We start from the raw sequence: 15628 nt of genomic DNA on the forward strand, positions 1-15628 counted from the left end.
TTTCATCCTCTTAACAGGGTCTGTTGCACAGTAAATGTATTACATTTTGGGGCGCCTGGGTGGCTCAGTCGGTTAAGCCTCCGGCTTCGGCTCAGGTCAGATCTCACGTTCGTGGGTTCGAGCCCCGCGTCAGGCTCTGTGCCGACAGCTAGCTCAAAGCCTGGAGCCTGCTTCCAGTTCTGTGTCTCCCCTCTCTGCTCCTCCCCCTCTCATGCTCTGTCTCTCCCTGTATCAAAAATAAATAAAACATTTAAAAAAAATGTATTACATTTTGATGAAGTGCAGATTAGTTGTTTCTTGTTTTTATTTCTTATGTTTTTTATTTATTTTTGAGAGATAGAGAGACAGCGCGAGCAGGGAAGGGTCAGAGAGAGAGGAAGACACAGAATCTGAAGACAGTCTCCAGATTCTGAGCTAGCTGTCAGCACAGAGCCCAATGCGGGACTCGAACCCATGAACCATGAGACCATGACCTGAGCCAAAGCCGGACGCTTAACCGACTGAGCCACCCAGGTGCCCCAGATTAGTCGTTTTTTCAATTCATGGATTGTGCTTTTGGTGTCATGTCTAAGTACTGTTCACCAAGTCTATGTCCTAAACGTTTTCTCTTATGTTTTTTTCTAAAGGCTTTTTAGTTTTACCTTTTATGGTTTAGTCTATGGCCTTTTTTGAGTTACGTATTTAGTTAATAAGGTATGAGGTTTAGGTCAAGTTTCAGTTTTTTACCTATGAATATCCAATTGCTCCAGCACCTTTATTAAAAAGACTATCTCTCTTCCATTGAATTGTTTTTGTACCTGGGCACCTGAGTGGCTCAATCGGTTGAGTGTCTGACTTTGGCTCAGGTCATGATCTCATGGTTGGTGGGTTCAAGCCCCATGTAGGGCTCTGTGCCAGCAGCTCAGAGCCTGGAGCCTGCTTTGTATTCTATGTCTCCTTCTCTCTCTGTCCCTCCCCTGCTCATGCTCTCTCAAAAATAAATAAACATTAAAAAAATTTTTTTAGAATTGTTTTTGTACCTTTATCAAAAAATCAATTTGGCCATACTATTTCTGTGTTCTCTATTTCAAAGGGAATTTTAAGACCTTGGGTGGATTTGATGTTGGATTACGTTTTAATAAACATGTTTTCTTTTTTACGGAGTAACTTATTATCTGTCCCAATGTTCATCAGGGCAATTTATTGTAGCCCTGTTCCTAGTCCCATTGACCAAAACTCAAACTCTCCACTACCACCTATTCTAGTCCCTTCTGTGAATTTGGAATCTCAAAAGAAGACTTCACTGGTCTGTTTTCCTTTCTACACAGCCTTTGATCCAAAACCAGCATTGCCAACAGTACACTCCTGTAGAACATCTGATTCCTGATCTTCTGCTGTATTCCCTCTGCGGCCCGTACCTGAAGTCCTTGCTAACCTCACATATAATATATAGGACGAAGGATGGAACAGAAATAACTTGCTATGTGCATTTATTTATTTATTTATTCACAATTTCACTTAAGTTAAAGAGTCTACCACTAAACTTAACAAAATGTCCAGGTCTAAATACAAGTTTAATATTTCAAGAGAAGTACTAAAAATGCCTTTATTTTTTGCTTGCATTTCATTCATGGTGACTAAAATCCTCCTAAGCAGCTCATCATTACTAAACAAAATAGCAATCTCAGACTCTTGTTCTACCTCTAGTTAGTACTCATTATTTAACCTTATCTGACTCCTCAGTAGTATGGCATAGCTTTTAATTCACTGAGTATCTTTAACCTCATTTCCCAAGTGATATTCTGAGGAACATTAATTGTGAGAGGCTTTAACAGGTGTTCCTAAAAATTGATCCCATACTACTAATATGCCAGACTTGGATGTTCATAATATACTTGGGGCAAATTTTTTTCCTCCAGCTCTATTGAGATTTAACTGACATATAATATTTTTAAGTTGAAAGTGTAAAACATGATGGTTTGCTATATGCCCATACTGCAAAATGGTTTTCACAATGAGGTTAGTTAATACATCCACCACTTCACATAGTTACCATTGTGCGCATGTACGTGTGGTGAGAATTTTTATGATCTACCTACTCTCAGCAAATTTCAAGTATATAATGCTGCAGTATTTTAACCCTAGTCACCATGCTGTACATAAATCCCTGGAACTTCTTTATATTATAACTGGAAATTTATACTCTTTGATTAGTTTTACACATCTCTCCCCCAACATTTCTCCACCTCTAACACCCCCACCTCACCCTGGAAATCACCTATCTTCTCTAAGAGTTCAGTTTTTTACATTCCACATGTAAGTTAAAATTCAGCCTTTGTCTTTCTCTGTCTGACTTATTCCATTTAGCATAATGTCCTTCAGTTTCATCCATTTTGTCACAAATGGCAGGATATCCAACTTCTTACCATCTGAATAATATTTCAGTGTGTGTGTGTGTGTGTGTGTGTGTGTGTGTGTGTGTACACCACATTTTCTTTATCTCTTCATTTGCCAATGGACACTTCGGTTGTTTCCATGTGTTGGCTGTTAGAAATAATCCTGCCATGAACATGAGGGTGCAGATACCTCTCAAAGATACTGATTTCATTTACCTCAGATATATGCTTAGAAATGGAATTGTTGAATCATATGGTAATCTTGAAGTAATTTTTTTTAAGTCACAATCCTATTTATTTATTTATTTGTTTTAAAGTAAGCTCTATACCCAACGTGGGACTTGAACTCACAACCCAAGATCAAGAGTGACATGTTCTGGGCACGTGGGTGGCTCGGTCCGTTAAGCATCCGGCTTTGGCTCAGGTCATGATCTCACAGTTTGTGGGTTTGAGCCCCGCTTTGGGCTCTGTGCTGACAGGTAGCTCAGAGCCTAGAGCCTGCTTCAGATTCTGTATCTCCTCTCTCTGACCCTCCCCTGTTCACACTGTCTCTCTCTGTCTCTCAAAAATAAAAAAAAAATTAAGTAAAATAAAAATTAAAAAAAAATTTTTTTAAGTCAAATGTGCTACCAACTGAGACAGGCCTGTGCCCATTGGAGTATTTCTTAATTCTTTTTTTGCCTTCCACTTCCAATTTTTAAAATGTGTCCAGGGGTGCCTAGCTAACTTGGTTGGAAGAGCGTGTTGGAAACATTTTTTTAAAATGTTTATTTATTTATTTTTGAGAGAGAGAGAAAGCACGAGCAAGGGAGGGGCAGAGAGAGAGGGAGACACAGAATCCGAAGCAGGATCCAGGCTCTTAGCTAGCTGTCAGCACAGAGCCCAACGTGGTGCTTGAACCCACAAGCTGTGAGATCATAACCTGCACCGAAGTCAGACACTTAACCAACAGAGCCACCCAGAAGCCCCAATAAATAAAGCTTTTAAAAAAGTGTTCCGAATGCGAGTATTTTCCCTACCTCTCCTATTACCACTCTGATCCGGGCCACCGTCACCTGTCACGTGGATTCTTGCAATAGGCTTCTTTTTTTTTTATGTTTATTTAATTTTGAGAGACAGAGAGAGACAGTATGGGCAGGGGAGGGTCAGAGATAGAAGGAGACACAAAATCTGAAGCAGGCTCCAGGCTGTGAGCTGTGAGCTAGCTGTCAGCTCAGAGCCTGATGTGGGGCTCGAACCCACGAACTGTGAGATCATGACCTGAGCTAAAGCTGGTCACTCAACCGACTGAGCCACCAAGACCCCCCCTTACAATAGGCTTCTAATAGCCTCCAAGTAGCTCTCAGAGCTATTGAAACAAAAGTCAGGCCAAGCCATTCCTTTGTTTAGAACCCCAGAGGGACTTTCTATCTCATTCTGAGTTAATTCCAAAGATCTTATTATTATAACACATAAAGGCCTGTACATAGGCACTCTGACCTACCTACCTCTCTGACCTCCATCCCTTTATTCACTGCATTCTAGACACTGGAATCTCTGATATCCCTGCAGCACGCCAGGCCCTCTCCTATCTCAAGGCCTTCGTGCTTGCTTTCCCCTGTGTCTGGAATACTCCTCTGTCTCCATCTCTGTCTCTCCCCCAGGTGTATATCTGTCTGTCTGTCTGTCTGTCTCTGTCTCTCACCTCCTTTAGGTCTTTGCTGACATATTACCTCCTCAGTCAGGTTCTTCCTGACTACTTTATCTAAAATTTCAACATGAGCCCCTATATCTTCCTTGCTTTATTTTTCCTCCTCAGCACATTTTGTAAGTTTAGTATTTTATTAACTTTCTTTGGTAAATATGAATTACAAGGCAGAAAAATCCCCCAGTAAATAAGGCCAATCTCTCCAGCTATGAACATAAACTTAACTTTATTGTCACAGCAATGCTTCCAGGAACAATTGTTCTAATTCTGTAATAAATACTGATCAAATGAAATGATTTTTCTTAACTTACAGAAGTAGTAAACTGTGTAATTTATTTAATATTTATTTTTGAAAGAGAGAGAGAGAATAAGAGTGCAAGAAGGGAAGGGGCAGAGAGAGAGGGAGACACAGAATCTGAAGCAGGCTCCAGACTCTGAGCTGTCAGCACAGAGCCCTACACGCGGCTTGGATGCATGAACTTTGAGATCATGACCTGAGCTGAAGTTGGATGCTTAACCAACTGAGCCACCCAGGAGCCCCAGCAAACTGTATAATTTTTCATCTTATTTCTACCTGGAGATCTGCACTGGTCCCTACTGGATTACCACAATCATTCTGGCCTCCAATTTATGCTCCACTTTGGAAATGAACACATGATCATGTCACCTGTAGGAATCCATTCCAATGGCTTACCATTTCCCTCAGAATAAAACCCCTTACCCTGATCTGACAGGCTCCACATGGTCTCTCCTCTACCTTCAGCTCTAGACCACTGGCTTTCTGTCCTGCTGCAGAGCCTTTTGCAGATTATTGCCTACTGGAGTGTTCTTCCTTTCCTATTCTCTAGTCATTCTCTTTGTTCAGATCATAGCTAGAGAATCACTCCCTGTGGTAGAAACTATAGGTATCTTATTGACATTTCCCACCTTTTCCTTCCTTGCTGACAAAGCCTGACTCTTACCATAGAGACTAAAATAATGTAAAAATGTAGGATAGCTGCTTTCCCATCAGCTCTTTCAGCTAACACATGGACATGCTCAAGGCCAAGGGGATCTGAAATTCCTTGTGGGAAAAAATGTTTCTGAAAATAGACATGCAAAGAGAAATGCTTCTTTTCCTGCCTCTGGATGCAATCGTAGGAGGACATAATGCCTAGAGTCATGGATCAGCATTAGGAAACAAGCACAAAAATCTACCCACCAAGAAAGGATGGAATGAATAGCGGGGAGAGGGAAAGAGACTAGGGTTTTAATGGCATTACAGAGCTTCTGAATCAACCTTGATCAAAATACCTCCTACTTCTTGTTGTATGAAATAAGTGTTTTAACTGTTTAAACCTTCACCTGGTAGGTATCCTGCAGCTGAAAACATCTTTATTGATCCTCTGACACAAGGAGTGCTTCTCTGACTTCCCTGACCACTTCAACTCCTCACCTTGTAAACCCACCTAGCGCCATATCTTTGTCCTTCAGAGGACCTCTCATATTACCGTATTTTTTTGTTGGTGTTTTTTAAAAGTATTTTGTTTATTTATTTATTTTGAGAGAGAGAAAGGAAGAGAGAGAGCGAGAGCAAGCAGGATGGGCAGAGAGAGAAAGAGAGACGAAGAGCGTGAGAGAGAGAACACCCAAGGCAGGGCTCAGACTCAGAAACCGTGAGATCATGGCCTGAGCTGAAACCAAGAGTGAGTTGCTCAACTGACTGAGCCCCCCAGGCACCTCCTCCCACGCTACCGTATTAATGCAGTGTAATAATCTCTTTCTCAAGAATGTAAAGCAAGTTCTCTGTGGACAAGGATCATGTATGTTTTTACTGATCATTTTCCCAGTACATAACTTAGGACTTGACACATAATATGCCCCAAAGAAGGTATAGAATGAATGAATTAGTGAATGAATGAATGAATGAATGAATGAATGAATAAAGCTAACTGGAACTGTAAAAATGTGGAAAATGGGGAGGTACCTTTTCTTTTTGTTATTTTTGCTTAGACAAAGATTGTACAAATTATTTTTAGTGTGATCTCTCACAAATCTTATTGGTTTCTAATAGTTCATCTTTGATCAAATGCCATTTTCTGACAACGGTGGTGGGATGTTAGGGGTAGAGGCCCTGTGTTGCTGGCAAGAGACCTGAAACCATAAAACTACCTTTTACTTAGCTTGCATTAAAAAAAGAGTTTAATAACCCCTTTCATTTCCTTATTTCTCACATTTCAAATACAGGATATAGGCCTGAAATGAAACAGAAATAATCTGCTGTGTGCATTTATTTTATTTTATTTTATTTTATTTTATTTTATTTTATTTGCAATTGCGCCCAAACTATAGATTCTACCACTAAGATTAATAGTTGTCTAGGTCTAAATAGCATTTTATTATTTCATATAGAAGTATTAAAAATGTGAACTGATTTTATTTTTTGCTTGCCTTTCAAGCATGGTGGCCAAAAGAAACATTTAGTTTAGACTTTCTGATGGCATGTGAAATTTACAGTGGATCTGAAGTTGTCTGGTTTTAATTTTTTCCCCTTGCACATGGGTCTTCAATAAAGCATCCAGAAGAAAATAAATTAAAACCAGACATTTCTATCAGAGGTTTCACATGCAATCTCTATAGACATGAAAAAAATTCCACCATCACTTACTGGCTACAAACTAATATTTTAAATCACATCTTATTTTTCAATGCTAATTTAATTGAAAACCTTGAATTAATACCTTATCTTCTTAGAAAATTATCATGACATCTGGCACGTCTGCTGAGGCTTTGGCAACAAATGAAATAATTTCTACCTAGAGTGAAGAACTGCCACTTGAAATTATTTTTGAAAAACAAAGAGTACAGACAATCAAAATTCCTAAAAACTTATTTTCCCACATAAATTTGATCACATGCCCCATCAGTCTGGAGTTCCTATCCTAAATGTTCAGCTGTTTATAGGTCATTCTCATACTTAACATGTAAAGAAAACCAAACTAATTATATTCCTTCCCTTACTCTTATCCAAAGCATATCTGTTCTTCCAATCCAGTATTGTCTGTCTTGGCAAAATACTACCATCTTTCTTCTAGGACATGATGCTATCACCTGTGAAATGCATCATTATTTTCCACACTACTAACTACAGAAAAACGGAGCAATTAAACCATGACACACTACCAACTGTATTATATATACTGATTTCAGAGAGGCAAAATGTGGGGAAATGCATGTTTTAGGAGCAAAGAAATATAACAGTTGCCTAATCTATTTTCTCCCCTTTATTCTTAATACTAGAAGCCATTATTTACTGATCTTTAGAATAAAGACTTTATTTTTCAGCCTTTGCATTGCTAGGAATAGCCATGTAACAAGTTCTGGTCAACGAAATGTAAGAAAAAAGTATCATGTGACAACTTCCGAGAAATCTCCTTAAGCATGGAGAGCAGTTGTACTTCCTTTCCTCCTCCTTCTCTTTATTACTTCTATCCTTTTGCTACCTCACTATACTGTGAAGACTCAAGTCAAGATCTCTATGATGAGCAAATAATGAGGTGGAAGGAGACTGAGTACTCCAACCATCCTTTGATTCCTAAGACCTGCCAATCCACTGATTCCACCACCATGTCCCCATTCTTCACTCCCTCGATGAAGGCTCTCCCCCCTTATCCAGATTAAACTCTCTGGCCAATTATCATGTTCATTTTCTTGCTTATACTCACAACTCCCTTGCCCCTCTCTCAGTTTTTGGTACTCAGCAAAACTGCCACCTAAATTAAGTCCTACTCTCTTTCTATCCTGCACCCACAGCCATGCAGCTGAACATGACTGGGGAACAGCACCAAACCATACTAATTTCTCTCACTTGGCCACAGACCTCAAACTGACCCTTCACACTATTTGACAATCATATTAAACTTTCCTATATTCTATATTCATACATTCCTAACCTTGTTCATTCTTTCATTTTAGTAAATGATTCTTTCACACCTTCTCTCTCCCAAACCTCTGTTACCTCTTCTCCTATCCTCATTTTTAAAATATATTTTTTAGAGACTTTTTCTTTTTTATGAGAGAGAGATAGAGAGAGAATCTCAAACAGGCTTCATGCTCAGTTCAGAGCCTGAGGCAGGGCTGAATGCCTCAACCCTGGGATCATGACCTAAGCCCAAATCAAGAATCAGTTGCCCAACCAACTGAGCCACCTAGAAGCCCCTTTTCTTTTTAGTTTTATTTTTTGTTTTTAAAAAAATAATCTCTATGCGCAACATGGGACTCAAACTCAAAGCCCCAGGATCAAGAGTCCCATGCTCTACCAAGTAAGCCATTCAGGCACCCCCATCCTGACTTCTTGCTGATAAATTTCCTACTTCACTGAGAACATTGAAATAGCCAGAAGAAGATTCCTTTGGACAGCCACCATCATATCACTTACCAGCAACTGCACTTACGTTACTCCCCCTTCCCCCCATTACCACAGACTAACTATTCATCCCCTTATATAAAGTAAATCCTTCCTCCTATGTCCCAGGTCCCATTAATGTAGAACCATCTACTTGAGAACATTGTTCCAATAATTCTGCTCCTTCTCTTCTATTCAATAAACATTTTGCCATTTCTTGAAACATTCTTCTCAGTTTATAAGCATGCTGTCCTTTCTCCCATTTTATTTTATTCTTTGTTAAAGTTTTTTTTGTTTGTTTATTTGTTTGTTTTAGTAATCTCTATACCCAAAGTGGGCTCTTCTGAGTCAACCAGGTACCCCCATTTATCTCATTAAAAAAATAAAACATGTCTTAACTCAATTTATCACTCCAACTACTGCCCCGTTTCTTTGCAGCAACAAAGAAGAGTTGTCTATATACACTGTCTCCAAATTTCCCATTCTTTTCTTTAACCCACACGGGCATGCTTTCTTTCCCACCACTCCACTGAAACTGCTCTTTCAAGGTCACCAATGTTCATGTTGCTAGAGCCAGTGATCAATTCTCAGACTTCATGTTATTTGACCTATCATTTGACACAATTGATTACTCAGTGCTTAATACACTCAGTTCCCTTGGTTTTTCAGGAATACCACACTGTCCTGGTTTTCCTCCTACTTCATTTCTATGCCCCTTCTCAAACTCCAGTTCTGGTTCCTCCTTCTTTCTCAAACTTGTTAATGTTGGAGTGTCCCAAGACTCAACCCTCAGTCTTCTTTTCATCTCCCTTCACAACTTCTTTCAGTCTCATGACTTTTAAGTTTATTTATTTACTTTGAGAGAGAAAGAACATGCACAAGAAGTGGAGAGGCAGAGAGGGAGGGAGAGAGAGAGAGAATCCCAAGCAAGCTCTCTCTCACTCCACGCTGAGCCTGACATGGGGCTTGATTTCACCACAGCAAGATCATGACCAGAGCTGAAATCAAGAGTCAGATGCTTGACCTCAGTCTCATGGCTTTTAACTGTCATCTATTTACCAACAGCAATCAAACCTTTATCTCTAGCTCAGTGTTTTCTCATGAATTGAAGACTTGTATTTCCACTTTTTTTATTGTCCAAGGTTTATTGAAGACATTACAGCACCGCAGAAAGATTCAATCGGCTCCATGTGGTGTTTTGAAATTCATCCCAACTGTACACCGAGTGACCTGCAGGTTGGACAGACTGCCAAAGTCCAAGAGTTTCAACATTTCCTTAGTGTCAGGATCTACTTCAATGATCTCCTGATCCAGGGCTGAGACCTCGGCTACTTAACTATCCCTCCTTTCTATCTCCTCCTCCTGTAGCTTGACGGAGATGCCTCTCACCGGGCCTCTCTGAATCCGCTTCATCAGATGTGTGACATAGCCTGCTATCTTGCTGGGAATAATGGTGATCTCCTTGCACACGCGCTTGTTAGTGTGGAAGCCGTTGCCAAGGCACATGTAGTACTTCTCAGTGATGACCCGGGCCGCTTTCTTCACGGTCTTGGTGCAGACACCGCCCATGTTTATGGGTATAGTAAAAGAGGGTATTTCCACTTATTTACTTACTTTCCTCACTTGGATATTTAATAGATATCGCAAATGTAACATGTCTGAAAATGAATTTCTGATCTCCCTAAAATCTGTTCAATCCACAGCCTTCTCCATCTTAACTTTATCATTTCAGTTGTTGAAGCTAAAAAGCTTTAGATTCCCCTTTCTCTCAGGAAAGCTAGTTCCTGAGATATTTCTGAAAACAATTCCATACTACAGAGTGGGCACACAAAGTCCTTATACATAGGATTCGACAACAGTCAAAGACCTAAAAGCAGCTACCAGAAAGTTCTTTAGTGACTTCCAGCCATTAGCACTGAATGATGTCCAGATGGACATAAGGGGAAAAAAATTGTGTAGATATTAGAGGAAAACATGCAGGTAACTCCTCACTACCGTTTTCAGACTCTTAACTACTTTGTATATCCCTAATTAGAGATTCACAGCATCACTGGAGTCTTCCTTAACTTTTCTCTTTCTCTCTCACCCCAATAAATTCCTTTGACTCTATATTCAAAGTATAACTATAATATGACCACTTCTTATAACCTCTATTGCAAGGCCAAGCTACCAATATCTCTTGCCTAGAATGCTGTTAGCCTCTTTTAATACATCTTCCTTCTTTTGTCTTTGTCCCCTATACTGTATTCTCAACACAGCTGCCACAATGGTCCTTTTTATTTTTATTTTTTATTAAAAATATTTTTTTACCATTTATTTATTTTTGAGAGAGAGAGAGAGAGACAAAGTGTGAGCAGGGGAGAGGCAGAGAGAGAGGCAGACAGAGAATCCAAAACAGGCTCCATCCAAGTTCCAAGATGTCAGCAAAGAGCCCAAAACAGGGTTTGAACCCACAACTGCAAGATTATGACCTGAGCTGAAGTCGGACACTCAACCAAGTGAGCCACCCAGGCACCCCTACAATGATTCTTTTTAAATATAAGGCAATTCATGTCATGCCCTTGCTCAGAACCCTCGAATGGGTCCTCACATTAGAGATGATATGGTGCTACTACCTCCCTTACCTTATCTGCTATTCTTTCCTTCCACACTCTGGTTTCTTTAGCATGCCAGGCATTTTCTCACCTTAGGGCCTTCGCATTGATGGTTCCCTCCCCTTGCAATGCATCCCCCGCCCCCCATCCATATCAACATGGCTAACTCCTTCCTTTCATAGGTCTTTGATCAAATGTCACCTTTTCAATGAAGGTTTTCCCTGACATACATATCAGTCAATGTTCTGCCAGGAAAACAGAAACTACCATTCCAAACATAGGAAATTTAATTCAGGGAATTGTTTACACAGGTGATAGAATTGCTGAAGAGCCAAACAAGGGAGATTATAAGGCAACTCAGATATCAGAGTCAGCAGGAGCTGCTGTCACCCCTGGGGCTAAGCACCATGGGAAATAAGTGGTTTTCTCAAAGCTCCAAAGTGGGGGCAATCCAGTAGGATCTGAAACTGGAGCAAGGGATGCTGAGCTGGAGCTGGGACCAGAGAGGGAGAAGCAATCCAATAAGAATGGGAATAGAATCATGGAAGAAGTACCAGAGATTATGCCTCAAGCTGGAGAGGGGGGCAGATAAATTTCTCCCAACTGGCCTCCCATCTGCCAGTTGTCTCCCATTAACTGAACCCATCTAACAGCCTGAAGTCAAGAGAGCCTGGAAGATGTTGTTCCTTATGAAATGGCAGAGCAGGTAAGCCAGGGAAGGAATCTAGGAGAAGGTGGAGAAAATTCAGCATACCACCCTACCTAAAATTGCATGACTCCAAGCCCCATATCTATCACATACTACACTTTACTCTGATCTCTTTTCTTATCTATCAGGATTCCTAGTTATAAGCAACAGAAAACCAATTGTGATTATAGAAAAGGAAGTCTGAAATGAAAATATTGAGTAGCAAATAGAATCATAGGAAGTCTGAAGAATTGAGTTCAACTAAAAAGGGGCAGTAACATGGGAAGCTAGACAGAAAGCAGGGTCAAAGCTAAAGCATGCCAAGGAAACCTGATGTGTTAAATATAGATCCACAGTTGCCTTGTGTGTCACTGGACACTAGACTCAACTACTGGAACCATGACCACTCTGTCCATGAAAACTGGTATCACTGCTGCCATTGCTGCCTCCTGTCTCCATAATAGGTTCTCTGCTGCCCTGGGCCCTCAGTATCAATGGCTCCCTATTCAAAATCCAGGGCAAATGCATCTGAATGCCTGAGTCTGGATATACACATGCTTTTTAAAAAAAATTTTTTTGAACATTTATTCATTTTTGAGAGACGGAAAGAGAGAGAGCATGAGTGGGCAGAGAAAGACACACAGAATCTGAATTAGGCTCCAGGCTCTGAGATGTCAGCACGGAACCCGATGTGGGGCTCAATCCCACGGACCTTGAGATCTCAATGACCTGAGCTGAAGTCAGACACTCAACCGACTTAGCCACCCAGGGCTAAGAAAGGATATATGTTATTTTTAGGTTTCCTAGTGAGCAGTGGTCTACACCTCTCATCAATATTCATAAGGTAGTAATTTCCAAACATATAAAGAGGATTTACATGCTAAGCAGCCAAAAATTTACAAATATTCATGATATATTTGTTTATATCCAAAATTCTGTAACTTTTTTTCTCTTGGATACCCTTTACACTATTTCATCCTTTTAGAAAAGTCCAATGCAACCTTCAAGACTCAGCTTAACATTTCTTTAATTTAATGTCCTTCCTGCCCCTACCCACCAAGGGTATCTATCTGTCAGTCTTTCCTTTGCACCACTACCGCATACTACACAAATTTCTATTATGACATTATTAAAAATTAAAGAGTAAATCTTACATACCTACTAAGTGCTGAATAATGTGCTAAGTGCTTTACATGAATCACTGAATCTTTTTAAATTTATTTTGAGAGAGAGAGTAAGTAGGGGAGGGGCAGAAAGAAAGGACAGAGAGAATCCCAAGCAGGCTCCGCACTGACAGCAAAGAGCCAGACATATGTGACCTGAGCTGAAACCAGGAGTTGGACACTTAACTGACTGAGCCACCCAGGCACCCCATTCATTGAATCTTTAATCATCCCACAATGTAAGTACTAATGTTCTCTTTGTGTTGCATATGAATATTGTACTTTACAGATGACAAAGTACCTTGAACAAGCTGGTTAATGCTAGATACTGACAAAAACGAAATATGAAGCCCAGTCCATCACGTCCCAGAATCTAGATTTTTAGCCATATGAGAGATACACAGCTTTTAAAACATTTCTGTGTATATGTATACAATGTGCATACACACACATAGAACTGCGAGTGTAAATGTTGATAATTATTGAAATTGGTTAATGAGTATTTAAGGGTTTATTATACTATTCTCATACTTTTTAATATTGAAATCTGGGGCACCTGGGTGGCTCAGTTTGTTAAGCTTCTGACTCTTGGTTTTGGTTCAGGTCATGATCTCCTGGTTCATGGATTTGAGCCCTGCGTTGGGGTCTGTGCTGACAGTGTGGAACCTGCATGGGATTCTCTCTCTTTCTCCACCCCTCCTCAGCTGTCTCTCTCCCAAAAAAATAAAGAAATAAACTTTATTAAAAAAATTAAAATTAAAATTAAAACCCATATGCATACATGTCCTAAACTTTTTTTTTTTTTTTTTTAGTATTTTAAGACAAATCTTGGGACCACCTGGGTGGCTCAGTCAGTTAATAGTCTGACTTCAGCTCAGGTCATGATCTCACTGCTCGTGGGTTCAAGCTCTGCATCAGTCTCTGTGCTGACATCTCGGAGCCTGGAGCCTGCTTCAGACTCTGTATCCCTCTCTCTCTGCACCCCCCCCCCTCAAAAATAAGTAAACATTCAAGAAATTTTTTCAAAAGGACAAACCTTGGGCATCATATATTTGACTCATTAATGGGCAGAAGTTTATAGAATTCATTACGGTTCATCTACAATTAAAATAACTCAGTTATGTTCAGTTCCTACTGAGTAGTTTCTCAGTACCAACTTGTACCCAGTACAAGGAATCAAATTGGCCCATCTTGGGTTAGATCTCTACTCCTATCAATCAACTGCACTAGGTTTCAGAACTCTGTGGGCTAGGTATGATTGTCTATGCCCACCCTTTGGAAAAAAACAAATTCTAAGGAAACTGTGTGACCCAGGTAGATATCCCAACTTTTGCCCAACTCCCAAACCCATAAAAGAAAATAAGAACTTTAAAATGTTTTTTTGATGATGATCACAATTGAGTTTATTGGTCAGAAATAAAACTGACTCTGTAGTTATTTGTAGATCAGATAACATTTATCTCTGGTACATTTAATTCCCTTATATTAGTTAAGATCATGCTAATGGCTTCAACAAATAAACACTAAATTTTTAGTGGCTTAACAAAAGAAGAGTTTTATTTCTCACATGTCACTAAAATAAAAAGTTCCCAGTCAGACCAGGGTCCCAGGCTATACCCTCTTAAAGGACCTTGGAGAACTTTGCGTTTAGTAAGTAGATGAGAAAAGATACTAGACTGATGATGTGGAAAGTTTTTAATTGATTGGACTTGGAAGTGGCACACATCACTTCTATCCACATTCCAATGGCCATATTTTAGTCATATTCTCATACTTACTACAAGAATAATTCTGGAAAAAGTAGTCTATATGCTTTGAAGGGAAAAGAAATGGACTTCAGTTAACATGTGACAGTCCCTGCCACAGTCTCCTCTTCTTATCACTAAGTATCTCTTTTCTCTTTTTTCCTTATACAAAGAAGACACTCATTCCCTTCCCAAGGAAAACAAAACAAAACAAGAAAAGTTTCATGCAGACATTGCACCGCAATGAAGTTGATATTGATGTACGAACATGTAGCCTACCAACATGAACTAAAAAGATGAGTTTTATGTCCCTCTGCCCCCCCCCCCCGCCATCATTATATACACTCAAATTACGATGGTGGAATAGGGACAGATACTGCAATCAACATTCCTATTCAGGGAAGGATTAGAGATACACAACAGTCAACGAACACTCTTTGCAACGTTGAAGTTTTGTTGAGCAGAGGTTATGGAAGTCCTTACCTTGATGACATCCTGATTCTTCTCTCTAGTAGAAAGTCCTTTGTCCATTGTTCTCCATGGTTCCTAGACCCTGCCCTCTGGGAACTACTTCATTGTCCAATGTGCTGCATAGATATACCTGAAATGTGCCCTTCTTGGGAGCGGCCCAGTTTTTACTGCTTGCTCCTGATTTTGTAACTATGTTAATAGTTCAATTCCCTCAAAATCACAGCACATTTCTGATTTATGTTCTTTTCAGTCACTTCCATGTGTCAGTTGCCACACTTAAAGGTCCTTTTTAGACACAACTCTCAAGCCTCATTTATTTTTTTGCTTCCTTGCTTCTTGTAGTATATAGTGTTCCAGTTAAATGTAGCTACTGAGTGACCCTTACAGATTTCTTGCAAAGCAGAGATGAGATGTTCCACAGAGCTATTTCCCAATTATTATTATTATTTCCCAATTACAGAATTGTTAGCAGATAAATGGTAATGTTTTAATCTACTAAATTGGGGGTTGTTTGTGAAAGG

At 39.8% G+C, this 15628-nt stretch overlaps 1 pseudogene; it reads right to left on the reverse strand.

The window, feature by feature from the left end:
• Positions 1-463: 463 nt before the first annotated feature.
• On the reverse strand, positions 464-10015 carry LOC115294210 (annotated as a pseudogene).
• Positions 10016-15628: the final 5613 nt, after the last annotated feature.

The sequence above is a fragment of the Suricata suricatta genome, chromosome 6 (genome assembly GCF_006229205.1).
Source record: "Suricata suricatta isolate VVHF042 chromosome 6, meerkat_22Aug2017_6uvM2_HiC, whole genome shotgun sequence".
NCBI classification, from domain to species: domain Eukaryota; kingdom Metazoa; phylum Chordata; class Mammalia; order Carnivora; family Herpestidae; genus Suricata; species Suricata suricatta.